Genomic DNA, 22,488 nt, shown 5'->3' with positions numbered 1-22,488 from the left:
CAGTCACTTATCATTTTATAATTTTATTGGCATTTTGATTAGTAGCATTTTTATATGAATATTTTGAAGAGAAAAAGTAAAGAAACTTTGCCATACATTGCTTCTAATTTGATTTGTTTACCCTGAAGAGTGTATACAGTAATACCTACAAACTTTATAAGTGATGTTTTGAGTTATAATTACTTTTTTTCCTTGTTACCTTGCTTTTATTTTTTTATTTATTTTTATTTTTTAATTTTCTTTATTGGTTAAGGTGTTACAAATGTGTCCTCATTTCCCATTAACCCCCAACCTCCCCACCCCCCCCACCCCCCACTCATGCTCTCATCCCCCTGTTGTTCATGTCCATTGGTTTGGCTTATATGCATGCATACAAGTCCTTTGGTTGATCTCTCCCCCTTACCCCCTCCCTCCCCGACTTTCCCTCTGGGGATTGATAGTCTGATCTCTGTTACTCTGTCTTTGGATCTGTCCCTATTCATCAGTCTATATTGTTCTCTATATTCCACAAATGAGTGAGATCATGTGGTATTTATCTTTTTCTGACTGGCTTATTTCACTTAGCATAATGCTCTCCAGTTCCATCCATGCTGTTGCAAATGGCAATAATTCCTTCTTTTTTACCTCAGCGTAGTATTGCATTGTGTAGATGTACCACAGTTTTTTAATCCACTCATCTGCTGATGGACACTTAGGCTGTTTCCAAATCATAGCTATAGTGAATTGTGCTGCTACAAACATAGGGGTGCATATATCCTTACTGATTGGTGTTCATGGCTTCTTGGGATATATTCCTAAAAGTGGAATCACTGGGTCAAATGGGAGTTCCATTTTTAGTTTTTTGAGGAAACTCCATACTGTTCTCCACAGTGGCTGCACCAGTCTGCATTCCCACCAGCAGTGCAGAAGGGTTCCTTTTTCTCCACATCCTCTCCAACACTTGTTGTTTGCTGATTTGTTGATGATGGCCATTCTGACAGGTGTGAGATGACACCGTATTGTCGTTTTGATTTGCATCTCTCGTATAATTAGTGACTTTGAGCATGTTTTCATATGTCTTTCGGCCTTCTGTATGTCCTCTTTTGAAAAGTGTCTATTTAGGTCCATTGGCCATTTTTTGATTGGATTGTTTATCTTCCTTTTGTTAAGTTGTATGAGTTCCCTGTAAATGTTGGAGATTAAACCCTTATCATTGATATCATTGGCAAATATGTTTTCCTATGCAGTGGGCTTTCTTGTTGTCCTGTTGATGGTTTATTTTGCTGGGCAAAAGCTTTTTATTTTGATGTAGTCCCATTTGTTTATTTTCTCTTTAGTTTCCATTGCCCTAGGAGCAGTATCAGAGAAGAAATTCCTTCGGCACATGCTTGCGATTTTGTTGCCTGTGGATTCCTCTAGTATTTTTATGGTTTCCCGTCTTACATTTAAGTCCTTTATCCATTTTGAGTTTATTTTTGTGTATGGTGTGAGTTGGTGGTCTAGTTTCATCTTTTTGCATGTATCTGTCCAATTTTCCCAACACCATTTATTGAAGACTGTCTTGACTCCATTGTATGCACTTGCCTCTTTTGTCAAATATTAATTGGGCATAGTGGTTTGGGTCGATTTCTGGGTTCTCTATTCTATTCCATTGATCTATATTACTTTTATCATTTTATCATTTTACTTTTGCTTTTCTGTTTCTACCTATTAATATAATTACATAGCTATATACCCAATAGTTGATTCATTATTTTTCAACTAATTTTTGAAAATTCTAACTTGACGTCGTAAATAATAAATTGCCATTTTAAGGAATGTGGACATAGATGTGGGATGGTTGATCAGGTATTAAAAATCAGTATATAGGTCATGTATTAATCACCTATTCCTGAAATAATGCTGTATAACAAATAACCTCAACACCTCAGTGACATGAAAGAACAAGCAATTATTGTTTATGCATCTAAGATAGTCACTTGAGATGGAGATGAAGAAATATAAGTTAGGGGTGGATATTCAATCTTTTCTAAGATTTCTGTCCCTGAAGAGATAGATGGCAGGATTTAAGATTTCTCTAGAGTACAATATACTTCTAATTTTTTTCTTGCCTTAACCTTAGTTTACAGAGGACTGGAATAGAGAGTCTTGTAAGATGAGCAGCCATTTAGATTTATGTTTATTTTTAATTTTTTATTACTTTTATTTTTTAATCCTCACCGAGGATATATTTTCATTGATTTTTAGAGAGAGTGGAAGAGAGAGGGAAAGACAGAGAAAAATATTTATGTGAGAGAAACAGATTGATTGGTTGCCTCCTGTAGGAGCCCTGGCCAAGGCCCGGGGCTGGGGAGGAGCCTACAACCAAGGTACATGCCCTTGATCAGAATCCAACCCAGAACCCTTCAGTCTGCAGGCCGATGCTCTATCCACTGAGCCAAACCAGCTAGGGCCTTTTACATTTATGTTTATATGCAAGCTGATTATACAGAGGAATTTTGAAATTCTTCCTTGAGGGTTAAAGAATGTTGGGGAACCAGTAATCCCTTAGGAACATTTATTCAGACCAAAAGGGGACCTAATTACACTTATCCCAGGTGTGCAGGGAGTAACCTTGCCAGTTGCTTCTTGAACAGGCTCTCATGAAGTATATAAGGTGCTTATTAGGCATTACCATAACTGGGAGCTTTAATTAAAGGGCAAGAAAAGGAAAGAAGAAAAGGGGGAGGAGATTGGGGGTCAAAAATGAAGCACATTTTATTCAAGTATTAATTTTGAGGTATAGAGCCAGATAGAACAACAAAGAGGGAAAGGTTGAGGCAGAATCCTGTGGATCAGAAAGGATTAAACACTTATTTCTCTGAGCACCTAAGATCCTAGAATAGGTGGTTATTTTGCAAGGGAAATAAAAAGGGAAAGACACTTTTATATACTAGAGCTAGCTTTATGCTGTCTTTGATTATTGTTTCTCCTTCTCTTTGTTTTCCTGTGACCTGATTTTGAGTCACCTTTGGATACCTGAAGGTTAGTTTTGTTCTGAAATGCAGACATGCTTTTCTTCTTGGTCAGAGTTGTTCTGGGTTAAAGAAGGATTGAAGACTGGAGTGATAGGTGGGAGGCATGGGGGGCGGTGGTGATCTGCGTGAATCAGAGGTTGAAAAATTAAAATCATATCTTATGTAAAATAATTTATTAACCTAAATTCAGCTTCTAATTACTTGGTGCCAAAACTAGTATGGTATAAGGATATAAGGAAATTAAAAAGTATTAACATCCTGTAATATATGTTTGTACGTGTTTATACATACAAACATGTATCGCTCTTTGCTTTGTATCCATTTTCTTGTTTTATATTACCACACCACTTTTCCTTTGGGACCCTCCTCTCCCATCATTAATTCAAATTCATGTCATTTGATTTGTGATATCCCACCCAACTGTTCCATTAGTTCACAAAGGAAGAGGCATGAAGAACCAGAAGCACATTGTTTGCGTCCTTATCCAGACTGAATAGACCTGAAAGGTTTTTTTAAAAAAAAAAAAATGCAGTCTTTTTGTGTCACACCTGGGAATTTTGCTGTAATTTTAAGGAGAATGTTAGTCTATTTATACTAGAATATATGCACACAGATACATGCATATGCCATGTTTTAAAAAACAATGAGTACATTCTTTGTGCATAGTTATTTACTTAAAAATGTGCCAGAGCTGGCTTAAATTTGTTGGTAGGTACAGTGCAACCCAGATCAATGTTGTAAATTCAGAATGGACCCCCATATATGCATATTAACTTTATTTTTTGTCTCTGTATAACCCCATGAGTCTGAGTTTGTAAATTTAGGACTCGATTTATTCCAGATCTCCTGAGGCTGGCTGTGTCCGTAGGGATAGTTTAGTGCAGTTCTGAAGGAGAAGCACTAAGAATTATAACTGTGGAGTCCAACATGGGACACTCTAGGTCTAGGAAGAAACTGGAATTGAGAGAATGAGTTCTAGGTCCTCAGTGAAAACTGGAGATCCTTCCAGGAAAACGGGCAACTGAAGCATCTTCCTAGAATATGTACTCCAACATCATCTTTTCAGACTGTAGTGCTCTCTCTGCCTGGCTTGGGAGTTAGATTAATTTTCCTTTGGGCTATCAGAGCCTTCAGGAGACTGGGAAATGTCCAGCAAGAAGGGAGAGACCAAGTGAGAGATACCAGACCTCTTTGCTACTAACGTCAGTGAATTCTTCTGTAACTAATTAGAATAAAAGAGCTTTGATGATTTAGTACTTTTTCATTTTACTTTGAGATATATTAATTGAACAGCGCTTTTTTTGCTAGAAGATGGGAAAATACTGGTGTCCATTTGGAGCTAACATTTCTGTGCATTTAACAAAATGCTTACATAGGCATTAGTAGCCTAATTTTAAAGATATGGAAACTGAGACAGTGTTTAAGGAAGTGAAGTACACTAATACTAAACTGTGGAGTCAGGATTAGAACTCAGGTAGGTCTGGCTTCAAAGTCTATGTTTTTTTCACAGTGTCATATAATTAAATCAGGAATTCATATGGCATCCTCAAAATGTATCTTTCCACCGGATGTATCATCACTTCTATTGAATGATAACCAATAGTTCTTTCCATCTGTCCTATCCATAATGCTTCCGAAGGCCGGTCAATTCTGATTGATAGGTTTGCTTCATACGTCAATGATTAACTATCACACTTTGTTTTTTAAAAGCTCCTTATCTCTGAGAGTTACAAGCTTATTTGAATCATTTGCCAGTGAACTTTCCCTGTACTTTGACAAATCTAAATTACTTGAAGTTGTACAACATATCTTTGTAAGGTTTCTTTAGTCTCAATGTAAACACATAATGCCAGCTGTTGAGATAACTGAAAGAAGGAATCTTGTGTTACAATTTCTTCATATGGATAATATTCTTTCAAAAACACTATCTTCCTTCCTAAAAGCTGTGTTTAGAGGAAGCAGATGGTGAGTGAGCTATCATACTTTAACCCAGTAGTAAGTATAAAAAATTAGAGAACTGATATTTAATCGTTCAAATATTAGAAATAATAAAGTTCAAATATAATAATAGTTCAAATAGAATAATAGTTCAAATATAAAAATAAAAAGGAAAACTGATATTTTTGTTTAAAATATTTTTTATTATTAAATCTTTATTGTTCAGATTATTACATTTGTTCCTCTTTTTTCCCCCCATAACTCCCCTCCTTCCAGCTCCCACCCCACCCTCCGCCCTCACTCCCCACCCACTGTCCTCATCCATAGGTGCACGATTTTTGTCCAGTCTCTTCCCGCATCTCCCACACCTCTTTTCCCCCCAAGAATAGTCAGTCCATTCCCTTTCTATGTCCCTGATTCTATTATAATCACCAGTTCATTCTGTACATCAGGTTATTTATTCACTTGATTCTTAGATTCATTTGTTGATAGATGCATATTTGTTGTTCATAATTTGTATCTTTACCTTTTTCTTCTTCTTCCTCTTCTTAAAGGATACTTTTCAGCATTTCATATAATACTGGTTTGGTGGTGATGAACTCCTTTAGCTTTTCCTTATCTGTGAAGCTTTTTATCAGACCTTCAATTCTGAATGATAGCTTTGCTGGATAAAGTAATCTTGGTTGTAGGTTCTTGTATTCATCACTTTGAATATTTCTTGCCACTCCCTTCTGGCCTGCAAAGTTTCTATTGAGAAATCAGCTGACAGTTGTATGGGTACTCCCTTGTAGGTAACTGACTTTCTTTCTCTCGCTGCTTTTAAGATTCTCTCTTTGTCTTTTGCTCTTGGCATTTTAATTATGATGTGTCTTGGTGTGGTCCTCTTTGGATTCCTTTTGTTTGGGGTTCTCTGCGCTTCCTGGACCTGAAAGTCTATTTCTTTCACCAGGTGGGGGAAGTTTTCTGTCATTATTTCTTCAAATAGGTTTTCAATATCTTGCTCTCTCTCATCTTCTGGAACACCTATAATTCTGATGTTGGTACGTTTGAAGCTGTCCCAGAGGCTCCTTACACTATCTTCGTATTTTTGGGTTCTTTTTTCATTTTGCTTTTCCGGTTGGGTGTTTCTCGCTTCTTCGCATTTCAAATCTTTGACTTGATTCTTGCGACCCTCTGGTCTGCTGTTGGGAGTCTGTATAATATTCTTTATTTCAGTCAGTGTATGCTTATTTTCTAGATGGTCCTTTATCACACCATCGAGGGTCTCATTAGATTTCCTGTACATCTCATGAACTTTATCGACAGACTCTAGAAGCCTCTTGAGAGACCTCAAAAGTGTGGTTCTGAACTCAATATCCTCCCTTGATAGTTTTGTCCTGTTTCTTTGTCTCCGCATTTTTTTACGCTTTCTTGGTACACCCCCTAGTGGTCTTTGTGCGCAGTCTTGTTGTAGTTAAGCCTTGATTGTTATAGTTAATACTAGAGGGGTTTGACCTCCAGGCCGACTGGCTGTGATAATCAGCTGTGTTTGCAGTGGAAGAACTTGTGTCCTCTAGGGAGGTGCTAATCTAGCCTTTGCCTGAGGCGATCCGGCAAATGCCTCTGTGCAGGGCTTGGGCGGGGCGGGTCCCAAGGGATCAACAGGGCGGAGGAGGGAGCAGTTAAGGCTGCTCTCAGTCCGTCCCCAGGGGCTCTGCCTCTCTGTCCCAGCAACAGCTACAAACCTCAGAGGGACCATAGCCAGACAGTCCTGCTTCTCCCGTTTGATTCTGGGTCCCTAGAGACTCGCTCGGATCTGGAGCTCTGAGTCTGAGGCTCCCTCCGGATTGAAACAGACAACCACGCCCTCAGCCACCAGCCCGCGCCGCGCGCACTCCGCACCTTAGTATTTTACTTCAGCACTGCACCTCCTCTGATTCTCGGTTCCTCCTAGTTGTAGAACTTCCATTCAGCCAGCCTTCCTGTGGTTCTGGATGATGTCCGTTCCGTCTTTTAGTTGTATTTTTGAAGTGGTTGTTCGAGGCAGCAAACTCTGGCGTTAACCTATGCTGCCATCTTGGTTTTCTGTTTAAAATATTTTTTCATGGGTCAATAATTGATGTATATTTATTGGAAAAGTATGTTAGTGTGGTTGCTCCTTAAGGATTACCACATTTCAATGAATAACTATACATTAGTTGTCAAATAAAGTATCATTCTAGTAACTACATTACATGGAAGATAATATGGTTTTGTGGGGGGTGGGGTAGAGGTAGAAGAGGGTTTGAGGGGATAAATGGTGATGGAAAAAATTAAATAAATAAAAAATTAAATGTATTTTGATAATAACTACATTATCACAAAGGCATTAAAATATGAAATGGGCACATTACATTCAAAGAAATGTAATTTTCTTCCTATAGTTGACAAGTATTTACATAGATGTGTTAATTTTTGTGAGTGATGTGCAAGTCATGTAATCTATGTTTAATATTTTCCATATGGCCTAGATTTCAAATGTCTGATGTAAAACTAATGATGGCATTTATTTAAAAGGAGGTTCAGCTAGAAATGAGGAGGAAAGTAGTATCTGAGTTGACTTTTCCATATCACAGCTGTCATTATCCTTTATTAGAGATAACACATATCAAGTTATCTCCGTCTGTCTTTATATATTTGGGGAATTATGGCAATGCTGTTTTTCTAAAGAGCTTTCTGTTTTGCTGGAGCATGTTAGGTTTTTTCTCTGATTTTGATCTTTGTTGCCAATCAAATGTCTATATTTTTCAGTGTTATTGTGTGATCAGCTAGCAAATGTCTCCGAAATAGTGGGTTCTCATTTGTTAAAAGAGAATTTACATTCCAGAATTTTCTTTTGCAATTGACCTAACAACTTATGAATACAAAAGAGGCCAATTTTTATCAAGATATAATTGACACATAGCATTGTATAAGTTTAATGAGTAAAATGTGTTGATTTGATACATTTATATATTGCAAAATGATTATCACCATAGCATTACCTAATACCTCCACCCTATCACACAATTGCCATTTCTTTTTCATGATGAAAACATGTAAGATCTACTCTCTTAGCAACTTTTCAAGTATTATTAGCTATAATCATTATGCTGTGCATTAGTTCCCCGGAATTTGTTAATCTTATAAGTGAAAGTTTATACACTTTGACCAATATATCCCCATTGCCCACCTTTCCCCACCCAACCCTCCACCCCAGGTAACCACCATTATGCTCTCTGATTTTCTGGGCTTGGCTTTAGATTTCACATATAAGTGATATAATGCAGTATTTAGTTATTTCACTGTGGAATTTCATGTTTTCTTATGGCTGAATCATATTCCATTATGCATGTGTGCATATATTCATTCACACACACATGCATAATATTTGAGAGATATATATATATATCATAAATATGTACATCATATTGTCTTTATTCACCTTTTAACAGACATGAAGCAATTTCTGCACTCCCATATTCATTGCAGCATTATTGACAATAGCCAAAATATGAAAAAGAGGCTACATTTTTATTCACCTCTCCAATCCTGGTGCCTCAAGCCCTTCTCCTTTGCTAGACTCTTGATAGTGTTTTCTAGAGGGCTCCTTCCTCAAAGTATTTCCGAGAATGTCTGATATCAGAACAGCTCACCCTTATCAGATTATTTTCATTATGCAATGAAATAGCACAAAGTTTATTAGCAAAGATTATAACAAATAATGCATGAAACAATCCCCATCCTCAAGGGAGCCACTTCTGGTTTTATATGTATTTTTTAGATCAAACACTTCCAGTTCTCAAGGCCTACAGATTTGTCAGGCGACAGTTGACCCACAGTTAACTAAATAGTGAGATCTCACAAGGTCTCAAAGATTTCCGTATTATGTTAGTGATCAGATTGATAACTTTCCAAGACATTCAAATTCTAACCACTGACTCAGACTTTATCTATCCTAAATATGTTCTCTTTGTGGTATGGGCTTTCTTGCTGATCTTCCTTAAAAATGGTCAAGCAGTTTTCTAGAACTAGTTTGGGGTACCTTAAACTTAACACTTTCTTACTTATCTTGCATGAATGACAGTGAGCATATATGAAGACTACTTTGGGGAACATACTGTGAAGTTATTGAAATCAAACAAAACACAGCAGGGGGCTAAACAGTTTGGTATTTTTCAACTGTTCTGTATAAATATAAGTGCAAATCCTTTTCATATATTTGGTATGCTCGGTTGATTATGATTTTTTTTTTTTGGTTGTGCTAAGAAAAACCAGTACTAGCCAGTTTAATCATAAATGAAAGTTATCTGCAGGATATTAGCCCACAAAACAGATGAGAAGGCTTGAGAATGCAGGTAGTAGATGGAATTGCTGCAGTAAAGACTCAAGGGTTTAAGTGGCAAAAAACAAACTGATATTGTTGACAAAGTATCAACAAATGAATGAAGTCCATTTATGTATCCCATTCTTGTGCATTGCACTCACAATTCAAATTACTGGGAATAAGAGTAAGGTTCACTTATGTTCTGTTAATTCTGTTATGTTCACCTTTTGGGCTGGTGAGAGCAGGACTCTTGATGTACATTTCAATCAAGCATGTAGTGGAAGAGAGTCAGTGTGCTGTTGTCAACTGAATGTGGAAGAAATGCTGGGATAAAAAAACATTACACTTAAATGTGTTTCTGTTTCTGACTGAATCTTGGTCTTGGTTGCTTCCAACCCTGGCAGAGTTGAGATGATGTAGAGTTCTTTCTGCTCACCAGCCTAGGCTCCTATTTCATCACAGTAAATTTTGGCTCTAGCCATAATCATTATTATCTAAAATCTGATCTTATGAAGCTGCAATGAGATCTCTTTTGTTTTCACAGTCTTGCTACTTAAAAGAGTTTTAGGATTCATTCTCTCTCTCTCTCTCTCTCTCTCTCTCTCTCCTGAATTAGAAGTTGTAAATATGTAAAAGGAGAAATCTCTCCACACGCCAGCAGCATCTAAGTTCCTTAAAAGCAATAGATATACTGGAGGTAAGGGGAGGATGAATTCCATCTACCTCCGAGTAGCACCGCCAGCACTACCAATGGGCACTTTCCATGCAGTTTTTCACTCTAATATCACAATTTAATGGGAATCAAATGTTAGAGTCTTTGACCTCATCATAAATTGAGCCCATTTTAACTGTATATTCAGTCTGTAATTATCAAGGGCATCTAAACTTATTTCAGTAATCAATATGAGAATTAATCTGAACGGTCAGAATTTAAAAAACCTTAAGAAGAATTTATTTAAAAAATATTGTTAGGGTTCCCTAAGGAGAAGCACACGTGGCCAGAAGGGGTAAAGAATTATACATTTATTGTTACATCTGCTAGCAAAAGAGCTGAGACCAAAATGGCATCAGCAGGGCAGAGTAGGGGGAGTGGGATATGTATGTCTCCTGTGAAGGTCAGTCAGAGTAACCAGTTGGACCAGGTGCAGGTGGGGGCCAGGTGTAGCGGCGGTCCACTGCGAACTGGGTGAGGCAGTTTATGGGGAGCCAAAGGCATTTAATCATGAGACCTATAATGAGAATAACAGGAAAATCACCGGGAGGGGCAAGCAGCCCATAATGGATTGAAAGAATGTGCCTAACAATTCTATTTAGTGAAACTTGAAATAATAAATACTTTGTAGATATACACTAATTTTAAGGAGGATTTTTTGTCATTCATAAGGTAAAAACATCAATCAGAAAAAAAGCATAAATGAAATGAAATCTGACCTTATAACCTTCATAGAAGTAAGCAGAACAGAAACTGCTCAAAAATGTTCAGGTCATTTTTATTTCCTAGTGCTTCCATAGAGCAGACCATGATTAATGATACTTATCCTTAAACAATAGCTATTAAACCTCCATGAAGCTATTAATGGATTTTGTGACTGGCATCTAATGGAACTACAATATTCTCAAAATATTTGGCTAATGTAGAATAAATAGGAAGAAAACACCCGTGTCTCTACAGCAGAAATGTATGCTGGTAAAAGCAAGGGAGTCCATCAATAAATTACCCTCAGACCAAATCCCCACATTGAATTTACCAATTTGAATACCTGGCATTTGTTTTAGCAACAGTTTCCTTTGCCCTGCCTCTTGTCAGTAGCTGGTGAAGGGCACCTACAGCTTGCGTGTGGAGATTGAGATGTTTCTAATAACTCTTTCCTCTGTCAGTGTCCTGGCTAGTATCTTCTCATCCTGTCTGCACGCAGTACGCACACGATTAATAACTCTATTCAGGGTTATCATTCTTTTGCTAACTCAACTCTAATGATTTCCTTCTTTCCAGCAGGATGGATTATAATAAAGAAAATATTTAAAACTCCATGGTTCTAGCTGACATACTTTGGAAAACTCTTAACCGGTCCTCATTTCCGGCTTTTCTATAAATTACCTATATTGTGTGTTGGCAAAAATAAATCCATTTTAATTTTCTCACTTTTTTATTTTCTGTTATTCTTCAAATAAGTGCAAAATAGAGTTACATAAATTATTTAAAATGAGAAACTGAATCAAAGTTTCTGTGAAAATGAGCAATGACAGAGGAAAAAGGGCACCGTGAAACTGCAAAATGATAAGTACACTTCAATTGGATGGATTATTGAACTGAAGCAATTCAAGGTTCATTTAAGTTCATGTTACCTTCTTTACCTCTCCTTTATTGTGAGGAAAACTCGCCATACCTAACGAAGTGACTGACTCTCTTGTAGGCAGACTTAGCTCTGGCTTCAATCCCCTCCTTGAAGTATTTCTTCACATTTTTCTTAACGGATACCACCAAGATTGCTTTCTTTTTTCAATTGCAGGATATTTGACCTATATCATTGTGTAACTTAAGGTGTACAACATGTTGATATGATATATTTATATATTGCATTGCAATCTATAATACGGTGATTGCTATTATAGCATCAGCTAGCTCCTCTATAGTATAGCATAATAATTATCATTTGTGCGGTAGAAATAATTAAGACATAGTGTCTTAATAAGTTTGATGTTGATGATAGTATGGTATTATTCTCTATAATCCCTATATTGTGCATTGGACCTCCAGGATTTATGTATCTACCAGTTGCAAGTTTGAACCCTTAAACATCTCTCCTCTCCCCAACCCCTCAGCCCCTTTATTATCACCATTCTACATGTTCGTTTTTTAATATTCCACGTATAAATGTTATACAATATTTGTCTTTCTCTCTCTGACTTATATCACTTAGCATAATGTTCTCAAGGTCTATCCATATTGTCACAAATGGCAGAATTTCCTAATTTTTCATGCCTGAATAATATCTCATTGTTATATATATCTCACATTTTTAACCTATTCATCTGTTGATGAACATTTGGGTGTTTAATAGACCAATGGAACAGAAGAGAGCCAAGAATTAAACCACTGTATACACAGTCAACTAGTATTTTCCAAGGGAGACAAGAACACAAATGGGGAAAGGATAGTTTCTTAAATAAATTTTTTGGAAAAACTGAATAATGACATGCAGGAAAATGAAATTGTACCCCCTGTCTTACATTACTCACAAAAATTAACTCGATATGGATCCTAATGTAAATATAAGTCATGATACCTTAAAACACCTAGAAGAAAACATAGAAAAGAAGATTCTTGATATTAGTCTCAGCAGTGATTTTTTTTTGCCTATAATATCTAAAGATCAAAGAACAAGAGAGAAAGTCAACAAGTAGGACTACAGCAAACATAAAAGCTTCTGCACAACAATAGAAACAATCACCACAACTGATATTTCATTCCCCATAATCGTAAGCAGTGATGACTGCTGACAGCCTCCACTCATTCTAGTTTAAAATCTGGCTTCAGGTGAAGGGAGCCACTGTGACCAAAATCCCACTCACACCCTGTCAGGTGGCCAGCACCCCATAACTAGTCTCTGGGTGGTGTTGGTTGATAGAGGAGCTAGCTGATGGTAGAAGGTGTTATATACAGACCCTTAACAATTGCCTCAAGGTGAGACTGCTCATAGGTGTTCACTCTGAAATAATTGCATCCAAATAGCTATCTTAAAGTCTGTTTCCAGAGCAATCAACCTATGTCACCCTTCATATCCCCCCCAAAAAAATAAAACATCAACCAGAAATTGATTATTTTAATAAAGTTTGAACAAAAGATTGAGATTTAAATTATACTCTACACAACATAATCTTAATTTTTTTCTCTTAAAATGTATTTCTTCTCCTCAGTCTCTCATTCTTTCTCCCTGTAGACCTCTTTTTGACATAATTCTATCTCACATTGCCTCCAGTCTCCTGTTGTTATACCTGAACTGTCTCCTGTTCCTCAAAATACAATGGTAGCCTCACCTATCCCCACCTGCAAGAGACATATGAAACAAACAACCAAACCTAATAAATCAAGCCTAGCTATCACCTGACAAAATGAAACCTTATAGGGAAAATTATGCTTGTCGGACTATTTCAGTTATTGAGATTGTGTGTGTGTATGTTTGCATTCCCTTTAATCTGAACCAAAACTAAAGCTTTCCATGAGGTATCCTCTCATGCAGGAATCCTCTCTACCAGAAGTTGCTCTTATTTCTCTTGTACACCAGTATTTACCTCCATGCAAAAACTTTATAAAATATTATTATAAAACCATTGCCCTAATATTTAATTAGAGGCTAAGCTAAAGTCTAAGGTCTACAGATATAAGCTTCTATTGATTTTTTTGTTTGTTTTTGATAGGAAGGTTGCAATTTGCAATCTACACTAATAAAAAGGCAAAGATGCTAATTGACCATACCTTCGCTATACTCATCAGCCAATCAGAAGAGTATTCAAATTAACCCAACAAAGATGGCTGTTAAATTTGCAGACTGCAGGCAGATCCCGCTGCGCAGCCCCAGGGCAGGCAGCAGCGAGATCCCAAGTCGCTGCCCATCCCAGCATGGGATCCGGGCCTGCCATGTGCAGCCCGGGGTGGGAGGGGGGCAGGTGGCAACGCTATCCCCAGCTGCCACCCACCCCAGCGCGGGATCCAGGCCTGCCATCTGCTACCGGGGGAGATGGGGCAGGCACCACTGTATCGGGCATGCCATCTGCCACCAGGGGAGTGATTATCTCCCGAGGGGTCCCAGGTTGGGCTGAGGGACCCCCTCTCCCCCCGCCAGTGCACAAATTTTTGTACACCGGGCTTTTAGTAGTATATAAATAAATTGTGCTTCTAGATCCCAGATAACTTAGCTGGGATCGCTCAATTTTAGCAGCTAGTTTGATGAATCATTCCCTTGAATTAAAATGTTAGTTGATAAAGTAATTTCACTGGGTTGAGATCCTATAAATGGGAATTGCAATAAAACCTCAGTGTTGTTGGGATAAAATATAATAATGACAGTAAATAAAATTATCTCTATAATTACTCTTCTGCCCAAAATTTTGCCAGTTATTTATTATCAAGTCTTTGAGATATTTATCTCCCTTGAATTCTCAGTAGGTTAAATGATGTATTTCTTTAATAGGTAGGAACAACATCTATAAATTTCCCACATACTTAGATTATACTTTGTCCTAAGTTGCATTCAGAGTTAATAATACATTTTTAATAATAATTGGATATAATACAGTCCAATAGCCTTAGAGGACATATTACAAAGGTAATTCTTGTGTATAAGAAAACCTCTATGAGAAAAGCACATTTAAAAATATATATTAAATAGATTATCTTCAAAGCAGGAGGTAATTAATACAAAATAAAACTAGTATGAAAAAATGAGTAAATGTCATATACTAAAATTAATAAACCCCTAATAATGATTTACCTAAGATTTCAAGAGCAGTGGTTTCTAATATGTATTCACTCATTAAACATTGTGCTAAAATTTGACATTTGGATTTTGCCTACTAGTGGTACTGAAATGAAAATAATGGGCTCTGAGGCCTAGTGGGTAATACTGTTGGAATACTTAATCATTGGTGACTTTAAGTATGTAGGGTTTGCTACTAACATTAATTTATATGTGTGTGTGTGATTTTTTTAAAATATATTTTCTTGATTTTTTACAAAGAGGAAGGGAGAGGGATAGAGAGTTAGAAACATCGATGAGAAAGAAACATTGATCAGCTGCCTCAGCACACCCCCTACTGGGGATGTGCCTGAAACCAAGGTACATGCCCTTGGCCGGAATTGAACCTGGGACCCTTGAGTCCACAGGCCGACACACTATCCACTGAGCCAAACCAGTTAAGGCTATGTGTGCGATTATAGTATAGATATGCCTTTGTGTGGGGGGATTTATTTTTGGAGAAATATACATTTAAAATTTGTGAGACTTGTTTCTTCTTGGTCTTCAGTTTCATTACATATACACACACACACACACACACACACACACACATACACATACATTGAGAGACAGAGAGAGAGAGAGAGACAGAGAGAGAGAGACAGAGAGAGAGAATATGCAAATTTGTCCCAGACTCCGTAAGGGTCACGACTGGGCAAATTTGCATATTACCTCTTTATAGGCTCTGTGTGCAGATGGAGGGGAGGGGACTGCTGCATGGTGAGGTAAGCCATGGATGGCACAGGCAACGAGCAGGGCACAGAGGGCAGGGTGGAGCAGGCCCACAGAGAACAGGAAGCAGGGCATGCCAGTTGCTGCAGAAAAAATCAGGTCTGCAGAGAGCAGGGCGGAGCAGGCCCACAGAGGGAGCAGGAGCCATGAGGTGGGGGTTGTGCCCAGGCCGCCACCCCCACCGGGAGACAGCGAGGGCCCCAGCAGCCCCACCTCTGCATGTGACTAAGCTCTCTGTATGCCATTGGCAGCATTCTTAACTTTGGTAATAAGAATCCAAGAAGGTGATCTAGGGTTTTTCCACCTCACTCCTGGAGGAAAAACCAAAGGCCTGCTGCTGGAGGGCCTAAGAAATGTCATATCCTGCCCTAGCCAGTTTGGCTCAGTGGATAGAGCCCGGCCTGTGAGCCGCAGGTTCCGGGTTTGATTTTGATCAAGAGCATGTACCTAGGTTGCAGGCTCCTCCTTGGCCAGGGCCCATATCAGGGCTCATGCAGGAGGCAACCAACTGAAGTGTCTCTCTCACATTGATGTTTCTCTCTGTCTTTCCCTCTCTCTTCCACGCTCTCTAAAAATCAATGGAAAAATATCCTCAGGTGAGGATTAAAAAAATAAATAAATGTCATATCCTATGAAAGAAAAATAAATAAATGTCATATCTTGAAAATACCTAAAAAATGTTGTCATTTTTTCATGGTGAAGGGACTGGAATCCATGTTGATGAAAACACCTTGCTGGCTGGCAGTGGCAGCAGCAGCGGGGTGATGGGGGTGGCGCCTTCCCATGATATGCCCACAGAGGGAGGCCAGACTATGGAGAGCGGGCCTAAGCCATCAGTAGGGCATCCCCTGAGGGCTCCCAGACTGTGAGAAGGGGAAGGCTGGGCTGAGAAACCACCCCTGCTCCCCCAGTGCACGAATTCCGTGCACTGGGCCTCAGTACATTTATGTGATCTCATTCATTCCAGATGCCAATGTCGGTTTATAGTAAACTGATTTTTTTTTTTTTTTTTGCTCTTTAATGATCATGACAGTAATGTATTAGTAAGAATATGAAGAATGCCAGCTCATCTGGACTTGTCTTTATTGAAGTGTTAAGCATCAGGTGTTAAGCAATAGATTGCAGAGTTAGAATTGGCTCTTACACAATTACAACATCGGCTACATAAGAGATCAGCTTATTCTTATTGTATGTTATAGCTGGGGGTGTTTTTCTTCCATAGATTATTTTGGCAGCAGCATTAAATGATATTTTCTTGTTATTTTTGAAAGATATAAAAATAAAAACAGCTAGAAACACTCAATAAGAAACTTTGAAAAAATAGTGTTTTTAATCATAGGTGAGAAGGGCAAGTTATTGACCTACCAGTAATGATCTAACATATTTATAGAAGAATCAAGAAGTGCTAGAAGCAACATGTCTCCATGTGACAACATGACAATCATCTCTGCCACCTTCAAAGCACTCAGAGTTAAAAGGGTTTCAACCTTCCTAACACCACGACCCTTTAACACAGTTCCTAGCTGAAACCGGTTTGGCTCAGTGGATAGAGCGTCGGCCTGCGGACTGAAAGGTCCCAGGTTCGATTCCGGTCAAGGGCATGTACCTGGGTTGCAGGCACATCCCCGGTGGGGGATGTGCAGGAGGCGGCTGATCGATGTTTCTCTCTCATCGATGTTTCTGACTCTCTATCTCTCTCCTTTCCTCTCTGTAAATAATCAATAAAACATATTTAAAAAAAAATACAGTTCCTCATGTTGTGGTGACCCCCGACCATAAAATTATTTTTGTTGCTACTTCATAACTGTAATTTCACTACTGTTATGAATCGTAATGTAAATATCTGATATGCAGTATGTATTTTCATTGTTTGCGACCCACAGGTTGAGAACCACTGGCATACCTCTCCTAATGTGACACTGAAAAATCATTGGGGATTGAGACCGCAACCACAGATGTGGGTGATTGATGACAAAAGCTAGCAGCTAAGTGTCAGGGGCATGGATGCTAGCTATACCTACTTGGCGAAGATGAAAAATTAAGACCTTTCATTTACATGTTTTGATGGCCCACTGGTGCTGATGAACACATTTCTAATTTATAGGAAAAACCTACAGAGTAGGAGAAGTTAGTGCTTGTGCACATTTGTATTTCATTTGTAATGCATGGATCATTTAGATTTCATTTCTCCTTCTAACACAATATTTCTAAGCTTAACTGTATTACACATTATAAACGTGGTAATCATACCAGGGCTAGTTTATTTATTTGGGGAATTAAATATTTAATTATTGAAAAATGCTTGAATATGGATAGTACAAATGATAAAGTTTGCTTAAGGATGTGCATTTAAAATTTCTTCCAAATAAACATGCTTAAACTCTGAATGCAGCTGATAAATTAAAAATAACTTCTTAAATTTATATAATATGTAGCTATAAAAACATGTGGGATACTTCATTGATTTCAGGTGCTTAAACTTCTTTTTCTTTCAAATATTCCTAAAATATCTCTTATAAAACAGGGAAGAGGAGAACACACCATGTGAATAGATTAATGAGAGGCTTTTCCTGTTAGCTGTTTTCTATTTAATGGCTGACATTCATAGCATGTGTTTTACTGTGACACTTACTTCTGCCAAATACTTAATATGCAGAATTCAAATCCTCTTTCTTTTGCAAGGTGGTGTGATAGCAGAGATTTTTAGATGTGACTTTGCTGGAATTTACATACACAGATGCTTTCCACTTATTAATTTATATTCAAATATTGAAACAGACCAGTGTGCATGTATGAATAAATAGAAGGTGCACTTTGTAAACCTTTTAGGATGGATGTGTGAATTGAAATCAAACTTTAACCTAACCTGTCTTCTGTATCCTGAGGTTAAATCTCAGTATAACAAATATTTGTATTTATCAAGATAAATGTCTATTTGCTTGGTATTACTTCACATTGATAATTTTTAAAGCTCTAAGCCCTTTAAATTTTGGAATTATTAGTGTTCCAAGTTTTTCATAATGAATTTTTACATATTTTAAAATGATTGAGGCACACTGGTTGAAAATTGCTGCTTTAAACCAATAGTTTTTAGAGTAATTTATATCTTATATAATAATGATCTTAAGATGGTTCAGGAAAATATATTATCAAATATCTAACTTAATGCTATTGGACCATATGTTAACACAGAAAATAAGAGTTAAATATATGTTTTTGCCAAACGGATCACTTTGACAATATGGTTTTTAAAAATTTACAATGAATTTGACAAGTTTAAATTTTTCTAAAATTGAAGTTCTTTCATTTCCCTTCTATTTGCCAGCATCTCTCAGAGCACAAACAGGTGGGCATTTAACTTCAAATAGAGTTAACATTTGTGGGGAGGATTAAAGCAGTATTCTGGCAGAAGGAGGCTTTGTTGTGGTTAAATCATTCCTAGGAGCTGAATTCAAAACCCATGGGGATTATGATGGATGTGAAGCTACCCATCAACAGTGTGAGAAGTTACCGTGGCAGAGGGCAAGGAGGCACAAATGGCTTTTCAGAATGTCAAGTAGACATCCCAAGAAAATCCCACTATGGATTTTCATCAATATTTAGGACTCCCTCCAGCCTTAAATACTTTCCCCGAAACTAACTTGCTATCTTAAAAACAAAGTTAAACAAATTATTAAATTATTATAAGCTAGAAGGAAGATATACATTCAAAGAAAAAAAAAGGTTAAACAATTAAATTTCAGGAAGTACAGATTAGGACAGCTCTAGGGGTCTAGAAAAGAGGAACCCGTGAGGATTTGTTTAGGTAACTGCTGTTGGGATGTATTCCTTCTATTTAATTTTGCTCTTTTGTACTATGTTCTGCAGCAGGAAGCAATTGGTTACCTGTTTCCAAACCCAAGCTCTAGGCCAGGGGAAGGAGGGTGGGTGGATCACCTTGATTTACAGAAGCACAAAGGTTGTATAAAACAGGGCATATTTGAAAAACTGTAGGACCCTTAGCAAAAGGAGGAGATGGCTTTGCTAGGCAGGCAAATACACTAAATGCCCACCTCCCATGTTGCATTTCAGGCATCAGTGAACCAAAATGAACACTCAGACATAAGCCAAATGTCTTTTGCTAAAAGATCGAGTCAGTCAGTGTCAGCCTTTAGATTGTACTAATAGAGTTTAATATCATTCATGAGGAGGTAGCAGGGAGGAAGCCTTCAATGTTTAGTATAATGAGCGCTAATGAAATTTGGTTTCTGTTAGTCTAAAATGAAGTGAGCTCTGTTTCTAATTTGATCCCTTGTAACCTTAATAGCAAAATCAAATAGAATAATGGAGTGAAGGATGACTATAATACCACATAGTATCAAGGTCAGAACTTGAAACTGTTAATAGAATCAATCAATCAATCCATTAAGAAAGGCTTCTCTAATCTGAAGGCAGTCACGCATGTCCTAGGTAAGTTGTCTATGCCTCAAGCAGCACTATCAACAGAACTCTCTTCATTGATGGAAGTGTTCTATAACTGCGTTGTGAAACACTATAGCTGCTAGCCACATGTGACTAATAAGCTCTTAAAGTGTGTCTGATATGACCACAGAAACTAATTTTTAAGTTTATTTCATAGCTAATTTAAATAGCAACAATTTATATCAGTGTGGACCACAGTTTTAGAGAGCAGATACTTTAAGTATGTACTTTCATCTGGTAATGAAACCAAAAGTAGAGACCCATATAAGAAACTGGATTTGCTAAGCAATTCAAGAAATATATTAATGGAATAAGAGAAGGATTCTTACTTTCTTTTTTTTTTATAGCCCCACAATCACAATATAGACCAGGCAAAGGACCCAGGTTGGGGTGTATAGGGGGTAGGTCTACTCCGCCTCTTTTGATACAATCAGTGTGAAAACACAGCCTTGGTAAGCACCAGGGTGCCAGGAAGGATTTATTATGTCGCTTCTGTGAGGTGCAAACAACAGATTATACACTAACATGTTTATACAAAAGAATATATTATTGAGGGATACAGATGCCACATCTTGCCTGCTGATTCTTTGGCACTGGATTCTAGAAACTTTTTCACAACTGCTTTCAAAGGCAGGGTGCTTCTGCTCACCTTCACCAGAACAGATTTGAGACATGTTGTATTGTTGTCTCCTGTGAATATGCCACATTTGTGGAGCCAGGTTGCCTGCCAGACTTGTAGTCATAAGAAAATCTAGGTTATTGAGTTTCTACATTCTATTGGGACATACAGAATCACAGGTAAATTTACAAGGGAGCTAAGTTCTCCTCAAATCACTAATGTTTACAAACATCAGAATAAGTAAAACTTCATCTCAATATCAGTCATCATATCCTGAGAAACATTCCTGCAGAATGCACCTTTTATGTAACCAAAGTTCAATTATAGGTGCTTGGTAAAAAGTAAAAAGTAGTGGGAGATGAAAAAAACACATAATCTGTTGACAACTGTGCCTGCCATTCTAGTCAATAAGTGTATGGCCTGGAGTGATTGGTGATATAAATCCACTATTGTCTTCTTCCATACTTGTTTCCCATAGCTCTCAATGTGAAATATCTTGCAACTTTAATTAGGAGTAGTGTTTACAGATATATATTCTACTTAGTTCCTATAGAAGAGATAAATACTCAGAGAAATTTGATTTCTTATATACAGAAATTTCACTTATCTTCAAATTATTTGGTTGATTGAGAGAAATGATGAATTTGTCAGTTCTGCAGGCTCAAATGATCCAGATAATCTGAGGAATTAAAATTAATGAATATTTCCACACAAGTCTTAAAAGTTTTCATCTTTTCCCAGCCAGACTCTTGTCCTTGGTATAGCTGTCTCACTAGGTTTCAAATGTAAACTCTTTTTGATTTTCTAGAGTTTTGAGATTAAATCTTAGTTCTGATTTTTATCTTTCTCTGCTTTGTGGCCGCAGGAGATGAGCTCTTCTTCATATGCTACCAGGAGACTATCACACATAGTCCTTAGGCTTTAACGGCTAAATCATCCTTAGCTGTTACCTCATCATGGTGTGTCTCAAAGCATGAATTGCCCTGAGCAAGAACTATCATATTTTCCTTGGTCTTTTAATTTCTATGCTCATATAATTCCCAAACACTTGATACAATCCACCTTATAGAGCATTTTCTTCCACTACTGCCCTATCTCAGTTCACTGCCACTGGGAAAAAAATGTTACAGTCATCAACCACCTTGTTTCATAGGTTCCGGTGATGGCTTCTTCATTGCCTGCCAGGCAGCACACATTCCAGCGACAGAATCTCATCTTCATGTCAGTTTTCTCTGGTCATTTGTGGAACTATTAATTGTGACTGGCTTCCCCATAAAGCAGACTCTGTAATGGAGACTAACTTAGAGTGTATAAGGAAGTTCTTGCAGGGCCAATACTCATTAGTCTATATCTGACTATCTTGTTTATTTTTGTTACGTTGTCTTTTCTCCTCATGTACCTGGTGTGTGTGTGTGTGTGTGTGTGTGTGTGTGAAAGAGAGAGAAGGGAACTATTGCAGAGAGAATTGAGACTTTGGGAGATGCTATTTTTCTACACAGGGGTTTTACATTTGCTTCTGCTAGGAAAATAAGGACAGTAACCACTAGGATCACATCAATCCAATTTCTGGAATTGACAGAATTAGCAGCTGAGCTGCAAACTGTTTGCAGAGCTGTATACCTACGCTTCATTCTACCTTGTGGGTGAAAACTTTCAGATTCACAGCCGAAAGTAAAGAGTTCGTCATTTCCTGTTTATTAGGCTATGGGCTACAATTTTTCTCCCTAGATCCACAAAAATGGTAAATATTTCTCTTCACCCTTTTAGCCTCTCAGTGGCCCACTGTGGAATCTGGAAATGTCTGCAGGATGGAACCATACCCACATGCTCAGCTCACCTCCCTGGATTGCTGTCCTACCTGTCAGTCCCCAAATCCTGGCCTTATAATTCTTCACTAGTTTG

The 22,488-nt window shown here is 37.7% G+C and overlaps 1 protein-coding gene and 1 non-coding gene across 2 annotated transcripts in view; one reads left to right on the top strand and one right to left on the bottom strand.

Moving 5' to 3' along the window:
* The window catches only part of PCDH15 (protocadherin related 15), a 632,895-nt gene that overhangs the window by 13,481 nt on the left and 596,926 nt on the right, over window positions 1-22,488 (top strand). The window lies entirely within an intron of this gene.
* LOC139022230 (small nucleolar RNA SNORA51) lies at window positions 20,309-20,436 on the bottom strand. The gene has a single exon (XR_011473619.1). It is a non-coding gene; the product is annotated as a small nucleolar RNA SNORA51 (small nucleolar RNA).

This window comes from Myotis yumanensis, unplaced genomic scaffold, assembly GCF_028538775.1.
Source record: "Myotis yumanensis isolate MYYU_CA2020_CCGP unplaced genomic scaffold, mMyoYum1.0.hap1 SCAF_13, whole genome shotgun sequence".
Classification (NCBI taxonomy): Eukaryota; Metazoa; Chordata; class Mammalia; order Chiroptera; family Vespertilionidae; genus Myotis; species Myotis yumanensis.
Note: the sequence above shows the minus strand (reverse complement) of the source record. Positions and strands in the feature narration are given on the sequence as shown.